The sequence below is a fragment of the Tupaia chinensis genome, unplaced genomic scaffold (genome assembly GCF_000334495.1).
Source record: "Tupaia chinensis unplaced genomic scaffold, TupChi_1.0 Scaffold147369_1, whole genome shotgun sequence".
Lineage (NCBI taxonomy): Eukaryota > Metazoa > Chordata > Mammalia > Scandentia > Tupaiidae > Tupaia > Tupaia belangeri.
Window position 1 is genome coordinate 50076 of NW_006207220.1, and position 18800 is coordinate 68875.

At 40.7% G+C, this 18800-nt stretch overlaps 1 protein-coding gene across 1 annotated transcript in view; it reads right to left on the reverse strand.

Moving 5' to 3' along the window:
- The window catches only part of GRIA1 (glutamate ionotropic receptor AMPA type subunit 1), a 298513-nt gene that overhangs the window by 35261 nt on the left and 244452 nt on the right, over positions 1-18800 (reverse strand). The window lies entirely within an intron of this gene.

Consider the following 18800-nt stretch of genomic DNA (forward strand, 5'->3'; position numbering starts at 1 on the left):
CCCCCCCCGGGAGGGGGCTGGCCACGTTGTAATCTCTTCTCCTCCACTCTCCTTTTGGGATTTTGGGCACACATGCACATGTACCCGGCATGATTTTCAAGTTGCTGGGCTAGGTTTCAAACTATGGTCAACCATGTAGTAATCCAGCTCTTTAACCACCATGCCATCTGCTGATCCCTGACAGCTAGATTTGCTTCTTGGAGAATTGGGCTAACTTGAAGAGAAACCCTGGAAGTTCTCAGTTTAGTGTAAATGACTGACTGGAGGGGACTCCTGTACAGAAAACCGAGATAGTCAAAGATATCCTTCTCTCTCCAGGGGGCTTATACTACCCTCAGATTTCGAGCTAGAGAGGAACCTGGTTCCAGCTGGGCAGAACTTTTAGTGGTTCTCATTTGCTCTCCCTAATGGTCCACCAGGAATTTCATTTCTTTTTTTTTGGAGAAGATTTTGCTATAGGGCGTGTGCGCTCGCCAGAAAGACAGAGAGAGACAGAGAGACAGAAAGCGAGAAATCACCCCCCAGGGGGGATGGCCACGCCGCAATCCCTTCTCCATTGTCCTCTTGGGATCTTGGGCATGCATGCACACGCGCCCGCGCGTGAATTTAAGTCACTGGGTCCAGGACTCGAACCGCAGTCGGCTACTTGGGAGTCCAGTGACATAGCCATTACGCTAACTGCTGGTCCCTTCTTTTCTATCTTATAATGTGCTGATGTAACTCACATTTTCTTTACGTATTGAATTGAAATGAAGGGTCAATAAAAGCAACCATGTTTTGAAGGCATATAATAAATTCCTTTTTGTTCCCCTATCTTCTGTTTCATTTGAAATGTGATCTTTTTCCAAGTTAATTTAACTGGAAAAGAATAATCCTTCTCTGCCTTTCTCTGTCAGTTTCTAAAGTTTTGCATGCTTCAAGTTTGACTGCTAAATGCTTTTTTTAATCTACAATATCTTGAGAGCTTTATCTATCACCTAAAGGAGTTTTGAAACACTGTCCAGAAAATCACCTACAAAGATTCTCAATTAAAGGTGTTTTTCTTTACATCTTTGAAAACAACCACAATCACTAGTACTCTGACGGATTCATAGTATCTCACAGTGAAAAAAACATTGCAGATGTTATCCGATACAAGCCTCTATATGAAGAGGCTACCACCTCATGGGATGATCCAGCCTGCATCTGAGTACTATTTATTAAGACATTATTAAGCTACCCAGTTAAGACAGGATAGTATAGGGACAAAGATAGACACGTATATCAGTAGAACAGAATCAAGAGTCAAGAAACAGACCTACAGGTTTCTGGTGACTGATCTGTGAGAAGGTGTGTGCAGCAGAAAAAAGCAATAGCCTTGAAATACATCATGCAAGTTCAATAGAATGTCCATGCAAAACAAACAAACCCTCCCCTGTACAACACACCTATCTATAGGACACATAGATATAAATGTGAAAGGTGAAACTAAAGTTTTCCAAAGAAATCATGAAAGAATATCTTCAGGACTTTGAAGTAGGCAAAGACTTTGTAAGCGAGACACATAGAGTTTTAGCCATAAAGAGAAAATCGTGCTAAAGTGGACTTCCTTACATCTACATATTTTTGGAGCATCTACAGCTGCATGCAAATAGCACCATGGCTCGAGAAACTTCATGGGAGGTCTGGTTCCATTCCAAGGTCAACCTGAACATACCAGCAGTTACATGTACCTGTAATCCTAGCTAACTGAGAGGCTCAGGTAGGAGGATCAAGATATCATGAGACTGTTGAAAATACTTATCTCTGTTTCTCTCCCTTTTTCTATTTTACCCCCTCATCCCTCTATCTTTCTCCCCCTCTTTTCTTGTTTTTCTTTCATGAAGGGTGAAAAGTCTATCATAAAATGCTTTCAAGGTAGTGAAAAGATAGGTCACAGAATGGGAGAAGGTATTGACATATACCACCCCAAAAGGACTTGTATCAAGAATATATAAAGAACACTTGTACAATAAGAAAAAGAGATAAGATAATGAGAAAACAGGCAAGAAACTTACAAATGTACTTTATTTAAAATGTTAGCTATCCAAATGGCTAAAAAATAGAAAAAAAAAGTAGTAGTCACTAGAAAAATAAAAATTAAAAGCTTAACATGTGCTATATGTATCATGGTTTAGATGATGGTTTTGTTTCTCAAAACACAGAAAAATGTTTTGGGATTCGATGACGAGACATGGCGATGCCTAGTAAGTGGTGCTTGTATTATGGAACCAACACTCTTGTGAAAAGATTAGAGATTAATGATGTCTCATGAGACCAAGAGTTCCAGTTCTCATAATAAGTGACTAGTTCTAGTGAGAACTGGTTGTTATAAAAGAGGGAGAGCTGCCTGCAGTGCGTTTCTCTCTCTCTCTGCATGCACTCTCCGTCCTCTGCTTCCAGTACAATGTTGTAGGCTGACCTGATGCCAGGTCTATGCCTTTGAAATTTCCAGGTATCAGACTTGTGAGTTAATAACCTCCCTATTTCTTTTTTTTATTTTTAAGAGATATTTTTTTTTGCTATAGGGTTCATGCACTCACAGGAGAGACAGAGAGACAGAAAGGGAGAAATCATCCCCTGGGGCGATGCCCACACCACAATCCATTCTCCATTCTCCTCTAGGGATCTTGGGTGTGCACACACAGGTGCTGGTGTGAGTTTTTTAAGCCTCTGGGTCTAGGACTTGAACTGTGGTTGACTGCATGGGAGTACAGCAATGTAACTATTATGCCATCTGCTGGTCCTATCCCTGTTTCTTTATACACTTGTCAGTCTCAGGTATTTCAGCTAATAAAACAAAAATGGACTAAGACAATGTGACATTATAACATGCCTACTTGTTAAAATGAAAAAAGACAAATGTGAAGCAACTGGACCTCATAGACATTGCTCATGAAAGTCTAAATTTGTATAGCCACTTCTGAAAACAGTTTGATAGGATCTACAGTAGGAACATATACATAACTTGATCTAGGAATTCCACTCCTGATTATATACCCCCCTATCTCCCACCCAAAATGCATGTGTATTCACCAAAAGGCTTTTTACAAGAATATTCTTAGCAGCCCTCTTTGTAATATAGCCTCTCACCCTGGGAATAACCAAATCTTCATCTATGAGGAATGGATAAATAAATCACAGAAAAAGATCCATAATTGGGCTGTTAACAATGACAATGGATAAATGACAACTGTACATGTTTACATGAATAAATCTCACAATATAATAAGGAGCAAAAAGAGCCAGACACAAAAGGTCACATACTCTACGATTCCATTTAGGAGATTTGAAAACAGCTCAATTAGTAAAACTAAGCTATGATGTCAGAAGTCAGGATGTCACAGGAGAGTGTTAGGAAGGGAATAAGAGGGGTGACACAGACCCTGGAAGTATTCCATTTCATAATGTGGTTGCTAATTACACAGGAGTTTTTACTTTATAAAAAATTAATTGAGCTGTATTATGATTTGTACATGTATGTACTGGTGTGTTATATCTCAGTATAATTTACAAAAATAAGATAAATTGTCAAAGGGGGACTATATAAGGGAAACTTCACTCTTACTAAAATCTTCCTTGGCAAAGATTTAAGAGGGAAACAGTCCGTTGAATGGAAAGGAGGTTGAAGTTAAAGAAAAAGAAAAACATAATAAACACTGTATCTGCTCTTCATAAGCAGAATATTCTTCTTTTCCTTTCTGAGTTTTGCTGTGATGCATATAATGAAATGTAGGAGCCACTGGCTTCCTAGGGAGGCCTGCTGGATTTGCTTCTAATTTAACTACGTGTCTCCCTTTTCTTGTTCCCTAGCCATATGGATAGATGAGGGAAGACTTTCTACCAATGTTCATCTTTCCCTTTTGAGTCACCCAAGGATGGCACTTGGGGCCAAGGAATACTCAAGCTTTGTTCTGTGTGCTAGTCTTACCTTTCCAATTCAACTATAAATACCATGAAAGCAAAGACCTGGTGTTTCCTAGTTCTCTGTATTGTTCATGGTACTAAGGAGTGCGCAGATCACACTGATCACAGGGGCTCGTGAACATTCTCCATTGTAGAATGTCAGATCACTCAGACTGAAACCTGAGGCCTGAGAAGGGAAGAAATTGCCCAAGGTAATATGGCTTCATCAGTATCTTCTGATGCCAGACTCTCTTTATAGCCTTGATAAAAAATCAAAGCATGCCCCTTCCGTTCTTTTCCTCTTTGCTTTACTTCTTGGTCAGGGACACAAAGGCACAATTCCATTTTTGCTAACTTTGTTCTGTTCTGCTGACTGCACAAAGTAGACACTGCCTACACAGAGACCCTTGGCAGTGGGAAGGAGGAGCAGTCCACATAGTCTCAGAAAAGCGAAGGCAGTGACCTGGCTCATTTCAGTGATCAGACCTGTGGAAGGATTTTTCTGAGGCAAAACGAAAACACATCAAGCTTTTGTGCTCCTCCTGTCTCTTTTCATTTGCCTCTAGGGACTATGATGAAGTTCAGGGTCCTACATATCTTGAAAGGTATTAAAATCTAAACATTTGTCTTTTGAAAAAAAAATGCTCATTGTTTGTTAAGGATTACTTGAGTTATTTTCAACAGAAACGCTTCATTCAATTGTAGATTATAAAATGTTCTAGGCTAAGTACCCAGCTACACAATTTTCTCAACGTATAAAATGAGGTGATCAGATAAGAAACTACAGGGGCTTCTCAACTTACGATGGAGTTAAGTCCTGATAAACCCTTCTTAAGTTTAAAATATTGTAAGTCAAAATGCATTTAATACATTAAACCTACTGAACACCATAACTTAGCCCAGTCTACCTGAACACGCTCAAATGCTTCTATGAGACTACACTGGGCAAAGTTACCTAACACAAAGCTTATTTTATAATAAGGCATTGCATTATGTAATTTCTTGACTATTGTACTGAAAGTGAAAAACAGAATGATTGAGTTCTTGAGGTATAGCTTCTACCAAATGCAAATGATTTTCACAAGGTTCAAAAATTGTAATTTGAAATATTGTAAGTCAGGGACTGTCTGAATATGACTTATACGACTCTGTACTATAGATTCACAAAGGACCTAATGTATAGATTTGTTAGCTTAATGAATAATTATTAGCATCTATCATGGACATGAAATATTAATACACACTGATTACATGAATAGATTATCATAAATATCTCTACTTGGAGACAGATAAAATGTGTGTCTCTTACTGAACAAATTATTACTTGTCAGGCAACATGCTAAGTCCTTTAAATACTTTATCCCATTTAATTTTTACAATGATTCTAAAAGGTATTATCTTTATTTAATATATGCAATATGTCAGGTTGCATTTTCTAAAGATGGCCACAACAATCCCTCCTATTCCACATGTTCTTCCAATGTGACATTCATACTTGTCCTGCCAAAAGGTAAAATCTATTTAACTTCATGTATTTACTTATTTTAATTTGACCAGAGATGGACAGAGTGGGGGTGGTGAGAAAGCAAGCCTAAGGTCTGGGGCTTGAACTGTGGTTGGCCATGTGGGAGTCCAGCGCCCTTAACTATCATGCCACTTTCTGGCCCCGCTCCTTTCCTTTTAATATGGTTGGGATTGTGCCTATGGCAGAAGTTGCACTGTTAAATCTAAGGGCATATCATGAAGTGTGATACAGCATTTGCCTGCTTCCCTTTGGGACACTTGTTCTAGGAACCCAGCCATCATACTGTGAGGAGTCCCACGCAGGAACGTAGAGATGGCATGTGTAGGCGTTCAAGCCGACCGCCTCATCCATTCAGCATGTAAAGGAGAGAGCTTTCAAATGATTTCATCCACAGCCTTTTAAATTTTCTATCTGAGGTCCCAGACATAAGCAGAGACCAGCCATCCACTGTACGATTTTCAAATTTCCTGACCACAGTATCCATGAGCATAATAAAGTGGCTCTTATCTGATGTCCAGTTTGAGGTGTTGGTTACACAGCAACAGTAGCATAAGCTCTGAGATGCAAAACCAGTGCCGAGGGTCACAGAATTAAGTCCAGGTCTAACTTCAGAGACTATGCTTTTAGCTACTCTGTTGAAAAGGTCCTGAATGTTTACTGTTCCTGCAAAGCCAGGACCTGTTGCTGGGGGATGTAGAGAAAACCACTACAATGCTAACCACAAAGAAACAAAACAAAGTGCCCAGCAGAGCAACAGGGAACTGGTAGACAGTGTGGTTTGTTAGGGAAGGGGCACTGCCAAGGAGATGAGTCATGCCAGCAAAGCAGGCAGGTGCTTGGATTCAGTTCCTGTCCAGGAACTGCACTGAGAAATAACCCTGGGATGCAATGAGTGATTCTGCCAATAGCTTCGAGTCATAACACTACACCCTGCAGCCTTTCTCCTCCTCCTGGGAACAGCCTCTGGGCTTCCCTCTGGCCGGAAGTGGGCCAGCAGCACAGCCAGATAAGGAGATGCATGTCAGTGAGGCTCAGAAAGCTCTTAAAGACCAAACAGTTGGTGAGAAGCCAGGAATAGAGTAGAAAGGAAGTGAAATGAGTAACATAAAGGGAGGGAAAGTCGATTATGATTTTTGAACCTTTGGTGTATGTTAGGCCCTAGGCAACGTGTTTCAGTCTCTGTTTGCTCATGTATTCTTACAAGACTCCTGTGATAATGGTGTATGCATGAGACCTTTTTTGAAGTTGAGGAAATGGAGGCTCCATGGTAAAGTTATTGGCTCAAGACATAAAGTTTAGTAATCAGAAGAGCTGTACAAATAATGGAATCCTTGGTCTCAAAACACAGTCATCTCTCCTTATTTGCTTGCCATTCACCCCTACCTCTCAGCCCTAGCCTCACTTATAGCTCCTTCTACAAGTTTTGTTTTATCCCTTGGCACCAGTCCAAGTCTGTCTTTTATTTTAAAGAGAGATTTTGCTAATGGCGCATGTGTAAGCTGGAGAGACAGAGAGACAGAAAGTGAGGAATCACTTGCCAGGGAGGATGGTCATACTACCATCCCTTTGCCTCTAGTCTCCTCTCAGGATTTTGGGCACACATGCACAAATGGCTGGTGTGAGTTTCAAGCTACCAGATCCAAGACTTGAACCATGCTCAGTCATGTGGGAGTCCAGTGAAATAACTAGAAATACCATCTGCTGGTCCTCCAATGTCTCTTTTCTGTAAGCCTGCCAAGTTCATTTTAGTCTTCAGTGATCTTTTTTCTTTTTCTTTACCTACTGGCTATAAATCCTACTCTTGGGAATTATGCAAATATTTCTGCTTTATTATTTACTCTTTCTCTTGCATACCTTGGTTCTTCTACTGTCTTTCAAACTCAGAGGTCTGAACTCATATTTCTTCCTTCTTCTAATCTGCCAGAATGCATGACATTGTGCCTAATGCAAGGTTTAGATCCCAGGTGGTGCTTAATTAAAATACTAGATTGATTAATCTTCTCTTGTATCTGCAGAAAAATATAGGTCCACAGTTACCAGACAAAACAAAACAACACTCTCCATTCCATTTCCTCACTTTCAGAATGGGACATACAAAGAAGATGAAAATCAGGTGAATGCCCAGAGAGAAGGAAAAGCATCATTTTGTCTGACAGTCCCTTCTACTGGCTACTCAGGAGATTAATAATCTGGCAGCAGCAATAGCTGGCATCTCCCTTAATGCCCAGCCAGAACTCCGTATTTTAGAAACTAGAACATGGCTGACAAGGCTTCATCCATGGTGCCTAAGCCTTAACACTAATCAACAAATGTGCTCCACAGGGAGCAGCTTCCTGGTGGCTGCTGAAAAAGTGGTTCAATGTTGCCCATTTTAGAATGTGTGCTTCTTAAGTGACACTCTAATGACCTCACAGAAGGTTGCAGGGTCCCAAAAGTCATGGTATTGGGTGTATCATTAAACTTGGTGAACTCTGAGTCATTGGCCAATGAGTAGGAATAATCTTGACCAACAGGTTACATGATTCAAGTTCCTTTGTTCGTCGTCATCTGTCACCAGGGATCTCCCTTCTCAGTTCTCTTTGCTTCTGTAGAAAAATCTAATCTTTTGAGGCATTATCTAGTGCTATTCAGAAGTCTCTCCTCACCTAAGCCTATCTTAATTTTTCCTTTTTCACAACTATTAACAACAAAGCTTGGCCCTTGTTTAAACATTCTCCTAGTTCCAGTGTTTCAGAGAGAAAGAATGTAGCACTGAAAAGAACTTATAATTTGGACCAGCAAGACCATAACTCCCTACTTCCTGGCACTGCAATCCTAAAGGTCTTTACAAAACTGAATAGCCCCTTAACAGCTGCATCCTTCGCCACTGGATGATGAACTGTCATTTCTTTTGCCAGACTTCTACTGATGGCACTAGGCTATTTCCAGATTTTCAAAACAACAGTGAAATGAACAGCCTTCTGACTTCTCTATCTTGTCTCATTTGTACAACTATTTCTATGGGGTAAATGTGTAGTTTCAGATCTTTCTTGCTCTTACGATTTAAAGGCTGTTCCTGATTCGTTTTCTTATTTACTCCCCACTGAAAATGCTCCAGTTGTAAACATGGCCTCTCCAGCTTTGGCAGTGATGATAGCATCCCCCTTTGCCATGAAGCCAACTATCCAAAATGGCACCAGTTAAATTTTTGCTCTTGTCACTGTCTCACCATCTCTCTCACTCCAGCTGGCCTTACTGTATTTACTCATGGAGGACAGAATGAGAGGTTGTTATAATTAGAGGTAGCATAATGCCAGAGTGCCTGACACATTGTAGGTACACTGAATAAAAGCATTTACTACTACTATTTTTCCAGCAAAGAGAAGATTAGAGCCTTTCTGAGTTGTGGGGCTGGCAACATTAAGATGACAAAAGAACTTTCTTTTCTGGTAGTTAAAAACTACCTTATCTCCAATTTTCCATGCTATTCTTGCAGATCTATTCAAAGACCAAGACAGAGCGGCCCTATGTTGTATATAAATTCTATTAGCTTATTTACTTTCTATTAGATAAAAATATGACATACTCCTTAGAAGGCTACTGTGAAAATGTGCATATTCATTCAGCAAACTTCTTGTGTTGGGTGTTAAATGAATTACAGAGATGAGTTCACCAGTCTGTGTCTCGACAAGGAACAAACATGGGTAATTAGAGTGCAGGGCTGGAGATATAAGATGCCCTCTGAGAAGTTCAAATGACAATGCAAGAACAACAAGGTCAACAACTTTTTACCATGTGTTAGCCCTGTGCAAAGAAAACACTTTCTGTGCACTTAATTCTCAAAATATTTTATTTGGTATAGGTTTTATTATTATTCCTGTTTTATTTATTTTGTTTTAAAATTTTGCTCGAGGGTATGTGTGCTTGCTGAAGAGAGACGGAAAGAGAGAGACAGAAAGAGAGAGAGAAAGCAAGAGGAAGCAAGAAAGTATCCTCCATGGGGCATGGTCACACCATAATCCCTTCTTCTCTACTTCTCTCTCCTTTTTGGGATTTTGGGCATGCACGTGCACGCACTTGCTCCTGGTGTGGTTTTTAAGCTGCTGGGTCTAGGACTCAACCATTCAGTTGGCCAGGTGGGATCTAGCCTCCTTGACCACCATACCACTGGCTGACACTATCCTGGCTTCTAGAAAAGGAAACTGAGGTGCAGGGAAGTTATTTTCCCAAGCTTATACAGATAGTAAGTGATAGAGCTAGGATCCCATCCCTATTCCAGAGTTCAAGTTTATAACCATGACTGTAAAATCTAAACTCAGGGGAGTTATTGGGGTTGGGTAGGGGACATAAGGTGACATTTGCAAAGGGAAAAATGGTGAGGAGGAAAGGTGGGAGTAATTGGGGTTGGGTAGGGGACATAAGAAGGCAACATTTGGAAAGGGGAAAAAGGTGAGGTGGAAAGGCAGAAGGATCATTTAAGTTGAGTGAATAAGACCATGAAAGCTGCATGGAGCTGGGGAACCATATTAAGCACAAGTTGGCTTGGCTAAAGCCTTGGCAAAACTATGAGTCAAAAGGAGATAAGCCTTAGCTTATCTGTGGTGACACACTGGGGACCATCTTGTCTCCTTGTTGAAGATGAAAAAGTGAGACTCAGAGATAAAGTAACTCAACGGCTAGCAGTAGGCTGAAACTGGGCTTCTTTTCAAGTTCCATGACTGCCTTCTTTAGCCATATGGCCCTGCCCCTGTGACAATAGCTGGTTCTACCTCTCTTTGAGTGGACCTCCACTCTGCCCCAGCAGGTATTGTTCCTCCTCATTTTGAGGCCCTTTCTCTTTAAGCCACCAGGTACACAGAGTGACTGTCATCACCTAAGGGTGTGGTTTCTATATTAGTGTTCTTGATACTTTTTATTTTTTATTGGGTATCTTGGGCTTAATTCACCTATTATTTCCCTTGAACATAGCTAGGGTAAAAAAATATACGAATGGTACAACAAAAATGATTCATCCATTACAGTTGGGTGGTACCTAACTCATATTAAAAACTCTGGCTCCCCATAGGAGTCTGACCATATCTTCCTCATATATTCAATTAATTACCCTTCTATTTTTCCCTATGTAGAACTTGTTACCACTTTCTAGATGGTCAATTGTGTCTTTAGTTGCTGTGTTTCCAGAGGAGGTTAAAAGAAGTAAGAGGTACTCTCCAGGAAAATGTAGAAACTAGGAAGATGTACCTAGATCTATGTAGGTCTTTCTAGACAAAAAGATGTGGGATCTTTTTCTTCTAGTGCAGTTCCTAGTCACAGCCTGGATTTTCCATAGTATATGAACAAACAGAAAATCTAGCAATTATATTTTATGCTTGGAACCACAAATGGAAGAGAAAGGGAGAGGAAAATTTCTTAAAAAAAAAATATATATATATACACACACACACACACACACACACACACATTTACCTGGAGGTTTTCTTTCTCTCTCTCTCTCTCTCTGTTCCTCTCTGGTCAAATTAAAAGTAAATAAATAAAGTTAAATATAATAATTCTTTAAAAAATATATATTTGGTATTTCAAGTGTGTTTAAGTTCATTAATTGCATACAGTAGTGTTTTGTACTCCTACCATTCTTCCTGGAATCTTGACCTGGTGGCCCATAAACTGAATCTAGGCAGGCTTTTGTTTGATGTTCACAGAATTCGCATGGCAAAGACTGCATGAGAATGACTCTCTCTAGCTGACACAGGCTAGGTTTGCCATTGCCCCCTACTAACCTCCATTCTTGTGTTACTGAACTAAGTATCTGTGTGATCTTGGCTAAGTGCCTTTCCCTCCTGTTAAGCCCAGCTTCCTATCCATCAAATTAGGATAGAGTGTTGATTACATTTTTGTCTTGTTTATTAACTTCCTCCTCTCACTGACGTCTAAGCTTTTAGAGGAGAGGAATTTTTTTTTTTTTTTGAGAGATTTTTCACTGTAGGGTGCGTGCGCTCGCCAGACAGACAGAGAGAGACATAGAGACAGAAAGCAAGAAATCACCCCCCAGGGGGGATGGTCACGCCGCAATCCCTTCTCCTCCATTCTCCTCTCGGGATCTTGGGCACGCACGCACTCGCGCCCAGTGTGAGTTTTAAGCCACCGGGTCCGGGACACAAACCGCGGTCAACTACGTTGGAGTCCAGCGACATAGCCATTACGCTAACTGCTGGTTCCCTAGAGGAGAGGAATTTTTGTCTGCCTTGTTCAATGATGTCTTTAAACTATGCTTGCCATGGAAGAGGTGATAAAGAAACATTTAGTGAATGAATAATTGAATAATTGATCCTAAATATCTCTTTCAGCCCTTTGAAAAACTTTCTGGAAATTTTTCTATTGTGATTTTGGAGGAAAAAGAAATCTCTCTTTCAATATGCTGTTGAAATCATGGACTTTCAGAATAACCTAGAGAGAGTGAGATCCCCTCTTGCTGATGAGCAGAACTGCTGGCTGAGACACAAACTAATACTTCCATTCATGTATCCACTGAAGGCTTTCATCTTCCTGTCACTGCATTTATTTTAATTCTTCCATGCCACTTTTGGAGCTCCTGAAACATCTATTCTTCTTCCCAAAGGTCTGTGAAACTGCTCAGTAACAAGCGTGACACTGGGTCTCGCCATTAGGCAGCAGAAATTGAACAGGCAAGTGGCAGTGAGCCGGAGATGCCCCACCCCCATGATGGGGGCCACCTGCAGACAATCCATGCACATATCATACCTGCCTGCCCTGCTTGCAGAATCGCTTCACCTGAGCCAATTCCGTCCTGTCACCATTGCTGGTGAGAGAAAAGCAGTCAATGGGAATGTACTTTGGTGAATCTCATTTAAAAACCCTCCTGATTACCTGTCCTACAGGGGGAAGCAGGGTCACCAGCAAGGCACCTCTGCTTTCAGTGGCTGCAACGACTCCTCCATGCCTAGGACTTTGCTTACCTAGCAGGTAAATACTATAGGGTAGTGAGCATCCCTGGGCTCAGTGTTTATGGTGCTGGTTGATGGGCACCATCTCTGGCTGCTCCATGGACCTTTTTTTTCTGTACTTTTAAGCTGAGTTCCCTGGACAGCACCTTAGTTTAACGACTTTCAAACTTTAAAGTTCATTTTCCCTGGGGCAGGAGGGTGTGACGGGGCTTGTGAAACATGTATAGTGTTCTCACCAATGCAGAACTTCCAGTTCAACAGATTTAGGGTGGTGATTCTGATGCAGTAGGTCCCAGCAAAAACCCCCATATCTAATCCGAGGACTCTGAGCATCTATCACACAGTTCTTGCCTCACAGTTGTTCACACATCTTTGTGACACTGTTCTTGGCAGAGACCTATAGCCTAAACGAATCTTGTGCTTTTGAAATACAAAATGTTTTGTAATTTTAGACTGCTTTTTATCAACCTCTCTGAATATCTACCCCCAGCCTCCTTCTCTCTTCTGTAACACTCCAGTGATACCAAGATGGGCTAGAGAAATTGCTGTGCATAGCTCTCTGTGGGAGGGAGGATGGAGAGTAGGAGGTGGAAGGGGGTAGGTTTCTTATCATCACTCAATGCCAATGGCATATTGGTTGCTATGGAATTTGTATGTGAATGCAAAGGTCAGTCTTTCATTGACTTGGGCTTTCATCATTGGCCACCCTGTTCTCACAGTGAATCAGTTAGAGGTCCCTAACAAGTAAATTAGCTGGAGAAGGGAGGGGGTAAGACATAGGACTCTGGGAGATCTCCAATGTGTCATCACTCCCCTGCCTGAGAGACTTCTTCTCACTGAGAGTAATTATCTTCACCAGGTGGAGATAATTATCATATTCTCATGTAGTTATGATCAGAAATAAGAGAAAGTTTTGACAATGGAAATAATAATTTCTCATTTTTTTCTACTCCCCAAGAACCCTCCAGCCTCCTCTGTGTTCTTCTTACTAAGGTCACCTAAACCCAGAAAACTACCATGAAGAAGTCAATGGGGAAATTGAGGCTATAGGAGAAAAACATTGAAGAAACTCACTCTTAGTTTACTTATAGGCAGCGGAGCTTTGAGTTGAGACTGCGTAGTAGGGTTGCATTGGATTGGACCTTGACAGACTACGGATATTGGAAGACCTTAGGGAAAATCCCATGCCCCCTTATTTCCACTCTGTATTCTTCCCTGCCTTAGTTCACTCCCCTCTCTTGTGCCTATGCTTCTTCATTTTCAGCATGAGATGAATAAACTAGAGCATCCTCATGATCTCTCTCAGAGCTAAGGGTCTCTGGAACTGTGGTTCCATGTTTCCAAATGCTCTCCCCTTTTGGATTCATCCTTGAATCTTTCCTCTCCTCTTCCTCAGATATCCAACTCATAAGCAACTCTTCTTAACTCTAGTTTCAAAGCAGACCATAAGTCCATGTCTATGATGATCATTATAATTTCCATCCTCATAATTGCCTCTGGATGGCTGTGAGAGCCTCTTGCTTGATCCCTTCATTTCCACTCTGAACTCTTCTCTGCCTTAATTCAATCTCTTTACCTCATAGCTCCCCAAAATGATAGTTCAGCATGCAAATCAGTCCTTCCTTAAAATCCTCCAAAGGCTTTCCACCACATTTAAAGTAAAATACCAAATTAATTGATTAATTAATTAACTAATTTTGATTTGCTATAGGGTGTGTGCATTGAGAGAGAGAGAGAGACAGACAGACAGATAGACAGAAGAAAGTGACGAAGCATCTTCCAGGAGGAACAGCCATGTTACAATCCCTTCTCCTGTTTTCCTCTTGGAATTTTGGGCATGCACACATACATGTCTAGCGTGTTTTTTAAGCCATCGGTCTGGGACTTGAATTGTGCTATTGGCCACATGGGATCCAGCCACCTTAACCTCCATGCCATTGCTGGCCCTAAACATTAAATTTATGTGATGGTCACAGGGCCCTGTATGATCTGGCCTCTGCCTATTTCTCCAATATTATCTCAAGCCAGACACACAGGTTTTTCCTCCAGTCCTGGAGAGCACTAAGTGGTTTTCCATTTGAGGGCCTTTGCCCATGGCTACTTGTCTCTTAGTTCTACTCAAGTCTAGCTCCCTCTTACCAATCAGCTCCTCAGAGAAACCTTTGGAATGCTTTAACTATGTTTCTTTGAGTTGCATTTTCTTTAATATCTGTTGAAACAGCAGAGTCATTTTATTCACAGCATATCCCAATTTATACATTCATAATTGCTCAGTCGATATCCACTATACCACTATTCTGCCAGCTCCTTGAAGGAAAGTTTCCTGACCCCACGATCCATTGTTGATATATCTTTATATCCTCAGCATCTAGAGGATATAGATGCCCTGCATGTTACAGGCAGTTAGTAATATCTGTTGAATAAATGAAGGATGAGGGCCACATAGAGAACAGAAAGTTGGGAGAACTAAAGATAAATATTGTCATGATGATTTTTGTTCCTCTTTTAATAAACCCCTTCTCAAAATAAACCTACATATGAGAAAAGGAATCTGAAATATCTATTAAAAATAGGTCTTTGAGCACAAGAAGCAGGCCTACAGTCAACTCATATGTTTTTGAATCTCATCATCCACCTAATAAAGAAATATATATAATTTGTGATCACACCTGGGCTGAATTTTAGCTTTCAACATTAAAATAAAGTACATGAAGCCAATTGTTATACAAACATTTTGAAGGGAGGAGAAGAGTGTTTAAAGCTTTTCAGTAGCATTTGCTGACATACATCATCAAATATGCTCCGTTTAGATTATTTTTATCTATTGATAATGCTAATACAAAAAACCCCCTTGACTGTAGGTGTTAGCAAAGGCACAATGGCCAACACTGCTGGTTAACTTTCGAACATTCATTCTTACCCTTTCTGCTCTTAAGGCTGGAAGACCTAAATTCTTGCCTTTGCAACATCCCTTCCCACTAGACATGATGATGGGCCACTGTTCTAACCAGTGAAAAATAAGCAACATCTACTTGGGGTGGAAAAGATTGACCAAGATTTTGTTTTCTTTCTCTAAAGAGACAAAAATAGCTGGTAACACTTCTTCTCCTTCATGCTACTTGAACATGAGTGCAATATCTGGGAGCTGCCATCTTGTGAACAAGAAGAAAAGGCCAAGAGAATCATAAATCAGTCAGTCTTGATTTCCCTGAACCACCAGCCTCTGCCTGCTACCATTTTTCTTGTAATGAGAGAAAGAGAACTGCCTATCTGTTCACATTACTGGGCTGGTTTTTTTTTTTTTTTGTTACTTGTAGACAGCTGCATTTGGCTGCATTTTATTGGTTTTGTTTCCTAGAAATCAGCTTTGAAGGTATAAGAAAGAGATAAAGCAGTAGTGTGTGAGTGTAACACATGTAATTCAGATGAAACTCAGTTCTCTAAATTCTGAATAATAAGTGTTTATGACATATCCTTACATTAGGTAGCAAGAACAATCCATTGGAGCTCATTTGGAAGGATGTTTGAAATGCCTAAACCCCTAAAAACTATCTTCCGCTGTAGCACCCGGAGGGTTCATGTCAGAGGCTCATAAAACTTGTTAATTTTATCAGGAAATACTTACACAATAAAACGAAAGGTTTTCATAGGTACTTATCACTGTCTGCTTGGTGGCTGGCACTGATCACCATCTTAACATCCTTGTGTTTTTGTTTGGTCTGAAGTGAGATGAAACGATGACGTTTCTTTTTCTTCTTTTTTCTTTCTTCCTTTCTTTCTCCCTCTTCTTCTCTCTTTCTTCCTTTATTTTATTTTCCTTTTTTTAAAAAAATGTATTTCTAAGAAATATTGTGACTCACTTTCTCACCCCTAAGGAAGTTTCTAAACTCCAGAATTGGCCAGGGGGAGCCTGAGAGGGAAAAGTACATCTCAAGCGTATAAGACTTCTTCTGGCAGTTCACTTAATTCTGTCGGATATTTTTATCCGAAGTCACAGATTCTTCCTCGTAGTTCCTATGAGAAGGAGCTTCAGGAATCTGATGCTGGTATTCTCTGGAGTAAACCACCAGCCATTTCTGCTTTGTCCTTGCACTTCTCCAGAAGAAGGGACTATGCCAGTGTGAGCAGTAGACATCTTCCTTCTAGTGAGATTTAGTCAATGTCCAATATATAAAATAAAATAATATATAGCACCAGTTTATATTGTTTCCTAGATGAAGGCTGGTTACTGTGTGACAGGTTCTATGTGGATCAAGTAGTTAGATTATTTAAGAAATTGTGCGATCAATAAAATGTGGGCGGGGGGAGAGGAATGGAGACAACTGTGGACATCAGAGATAGTGTGAGAAGAGGGTGGGAAAGGGCAGAGGGTTAGATACAGGGGTATCAATCTTCTTTAAGTCCTACAATAGCAGCTGAGGTATAAACTGTTAATTGCATTTTTATCAATGAAAAAATAGAGACCTAGAGTGGAATTGTTTTTTAAGGCTAAGTGTAGGGAGGGTATGTTGTTATATCTCATCTTTACCATAGGGTCAGCTTTTTTTTTTGTTTTGTTTTTGTTTTTAGGTTTATGCCACAGGAAGGGTGCACTCACTGGAGGGAGACAGAGAGAAACAGTGAGAGAGAAACTGAGAAATGAGAAACCCCCCACCACCATGGGGATTGGCCAGGCCACAATCCCTTTTTCTTCATTCTTCTTCTGGAATTTTGGGCACACATGCACCCAACATGATTTTCAAGCCACTGGGTCTGAGATACCAACTGTGGATGGCCCTGTGGGAGTTCAGTGCCTTAAAAACCATGCCACCTGTTGGTCCCCAGTATCAGATCTTAAGATACCCTAGTGTTGGACCAGCAGTTGGCGTAATGGCTGTTGCTGGACTCCCACTCCATGGTTCGAGTCCTGGACCTGGCGGCTTAAACTCACGCTCGGTGTATGTGCCTACAAGCCCAAGATTCAGAGAGGAGAATGGAGGAGAAGGGATTGTAAAGTGACCATCTCCCCGGGGGGTGATTTCTCACTTTCTGTCTCTCTGTCTTTCTGGTATGCACCCTAGGGCAAGAAAACAAAAACAATGACAACAACGAAACTCTCAAAAAAAAAAAAAAAAAAAAAAAAAAAGATACCCTAGTGTAACCCTCAGAAGTCTACAGTTTGAAAAGTCTTTTGCAGCCAGAGGTCACAACCTCAAATACCCCCCAGGGGCCACCTGAGTAACAGAGGAATATGGGTTGTCAGGTTGCGGCTGCGATGAATTGGCAAATGCATGGCTCTGCTAAAGAGGGCAGCTGCCACTCAGTTTTGGACAAACATTGCCAAACTCTGTACGTTTAGATAAAAATGCCTAACAGATTCAGTTTGTAGACCAAGAGCTTGAGACCTCTGGAGGAATGGTAGGGAGTATGAAAGCACTCCCTGAGGACACATCACAGGAGTGCCATTAAGAAGTGAGATACCGCTGGTGAAGGAAATAAAGGAGAAAAAACGAACTCACAGGTCTTTTCCAACACACGCAGATTTTGATGGCCCTACCTCATACTCACTGTATAAAAACCATCTTCTCCCTGTTTATCCACTGGCCTATTTATTTTTAAGTAAGGCCTTCCTCTGCTTGGTTCTACCTTTCACCATGTGTTTGCCAGAATATGGGCCAACTATTCAGTCTGACACCTCCTCTCCCATGCCCCCCTCCCCCAACTGTCTTCTTATTTAAAGAAAAATAAGATGACAATGGTGAATGACGAGACTTTCTAAATTATATGCCAGGCAAAATAAATTCTGGGGGAAGCTTGTTAGGAAGATTTTATTCCACTGCCACTTGAGAACATTGGTCTTCATTGAAAAGCAATCGCAAAATGCAGATAAATAGTAAAGATGCCTCCAGAACACATCCAAGAGGCCTTGATATATATGGTTTATGCCCCAGATTTATCTATGGAGACCATATTCTAAGCCACAATTCCGTGTATACTTGAGACACTCAATAATCTATAAGGGATGCCTACTGGTTTACTGAAAAAGGTTTCATGGACATTAAGCAACTATAAAAAGAAATATAAGATTTAAAACAATTTGTGGAAAAATATAATTAAAGGGTGAGCTTATTTTGGTGAAAAAACAACTTGAAATCTATGCAATTTTTTTTTTCATAAAACACATTTTCCATGAACTTTTTGAAGACATACTCCCCCCCACCCCCCACCCCCCCGCCGTACAATTAGGTGAATTGCAGGAGATTTGTGCATAAACACTCTTGCATATAATTGAAAAAAAAAATCACACGCAGACAAAAGGTCAGCAAGTGTGGGAAATGATCTGGACTGGTAGTTTTCAAATTTCCTTTTTCCTTCCCTCTTTTCCATTTTTCCTCTTTTCTTAGCTTCACAGCAACATTTTCTTTTTTCAA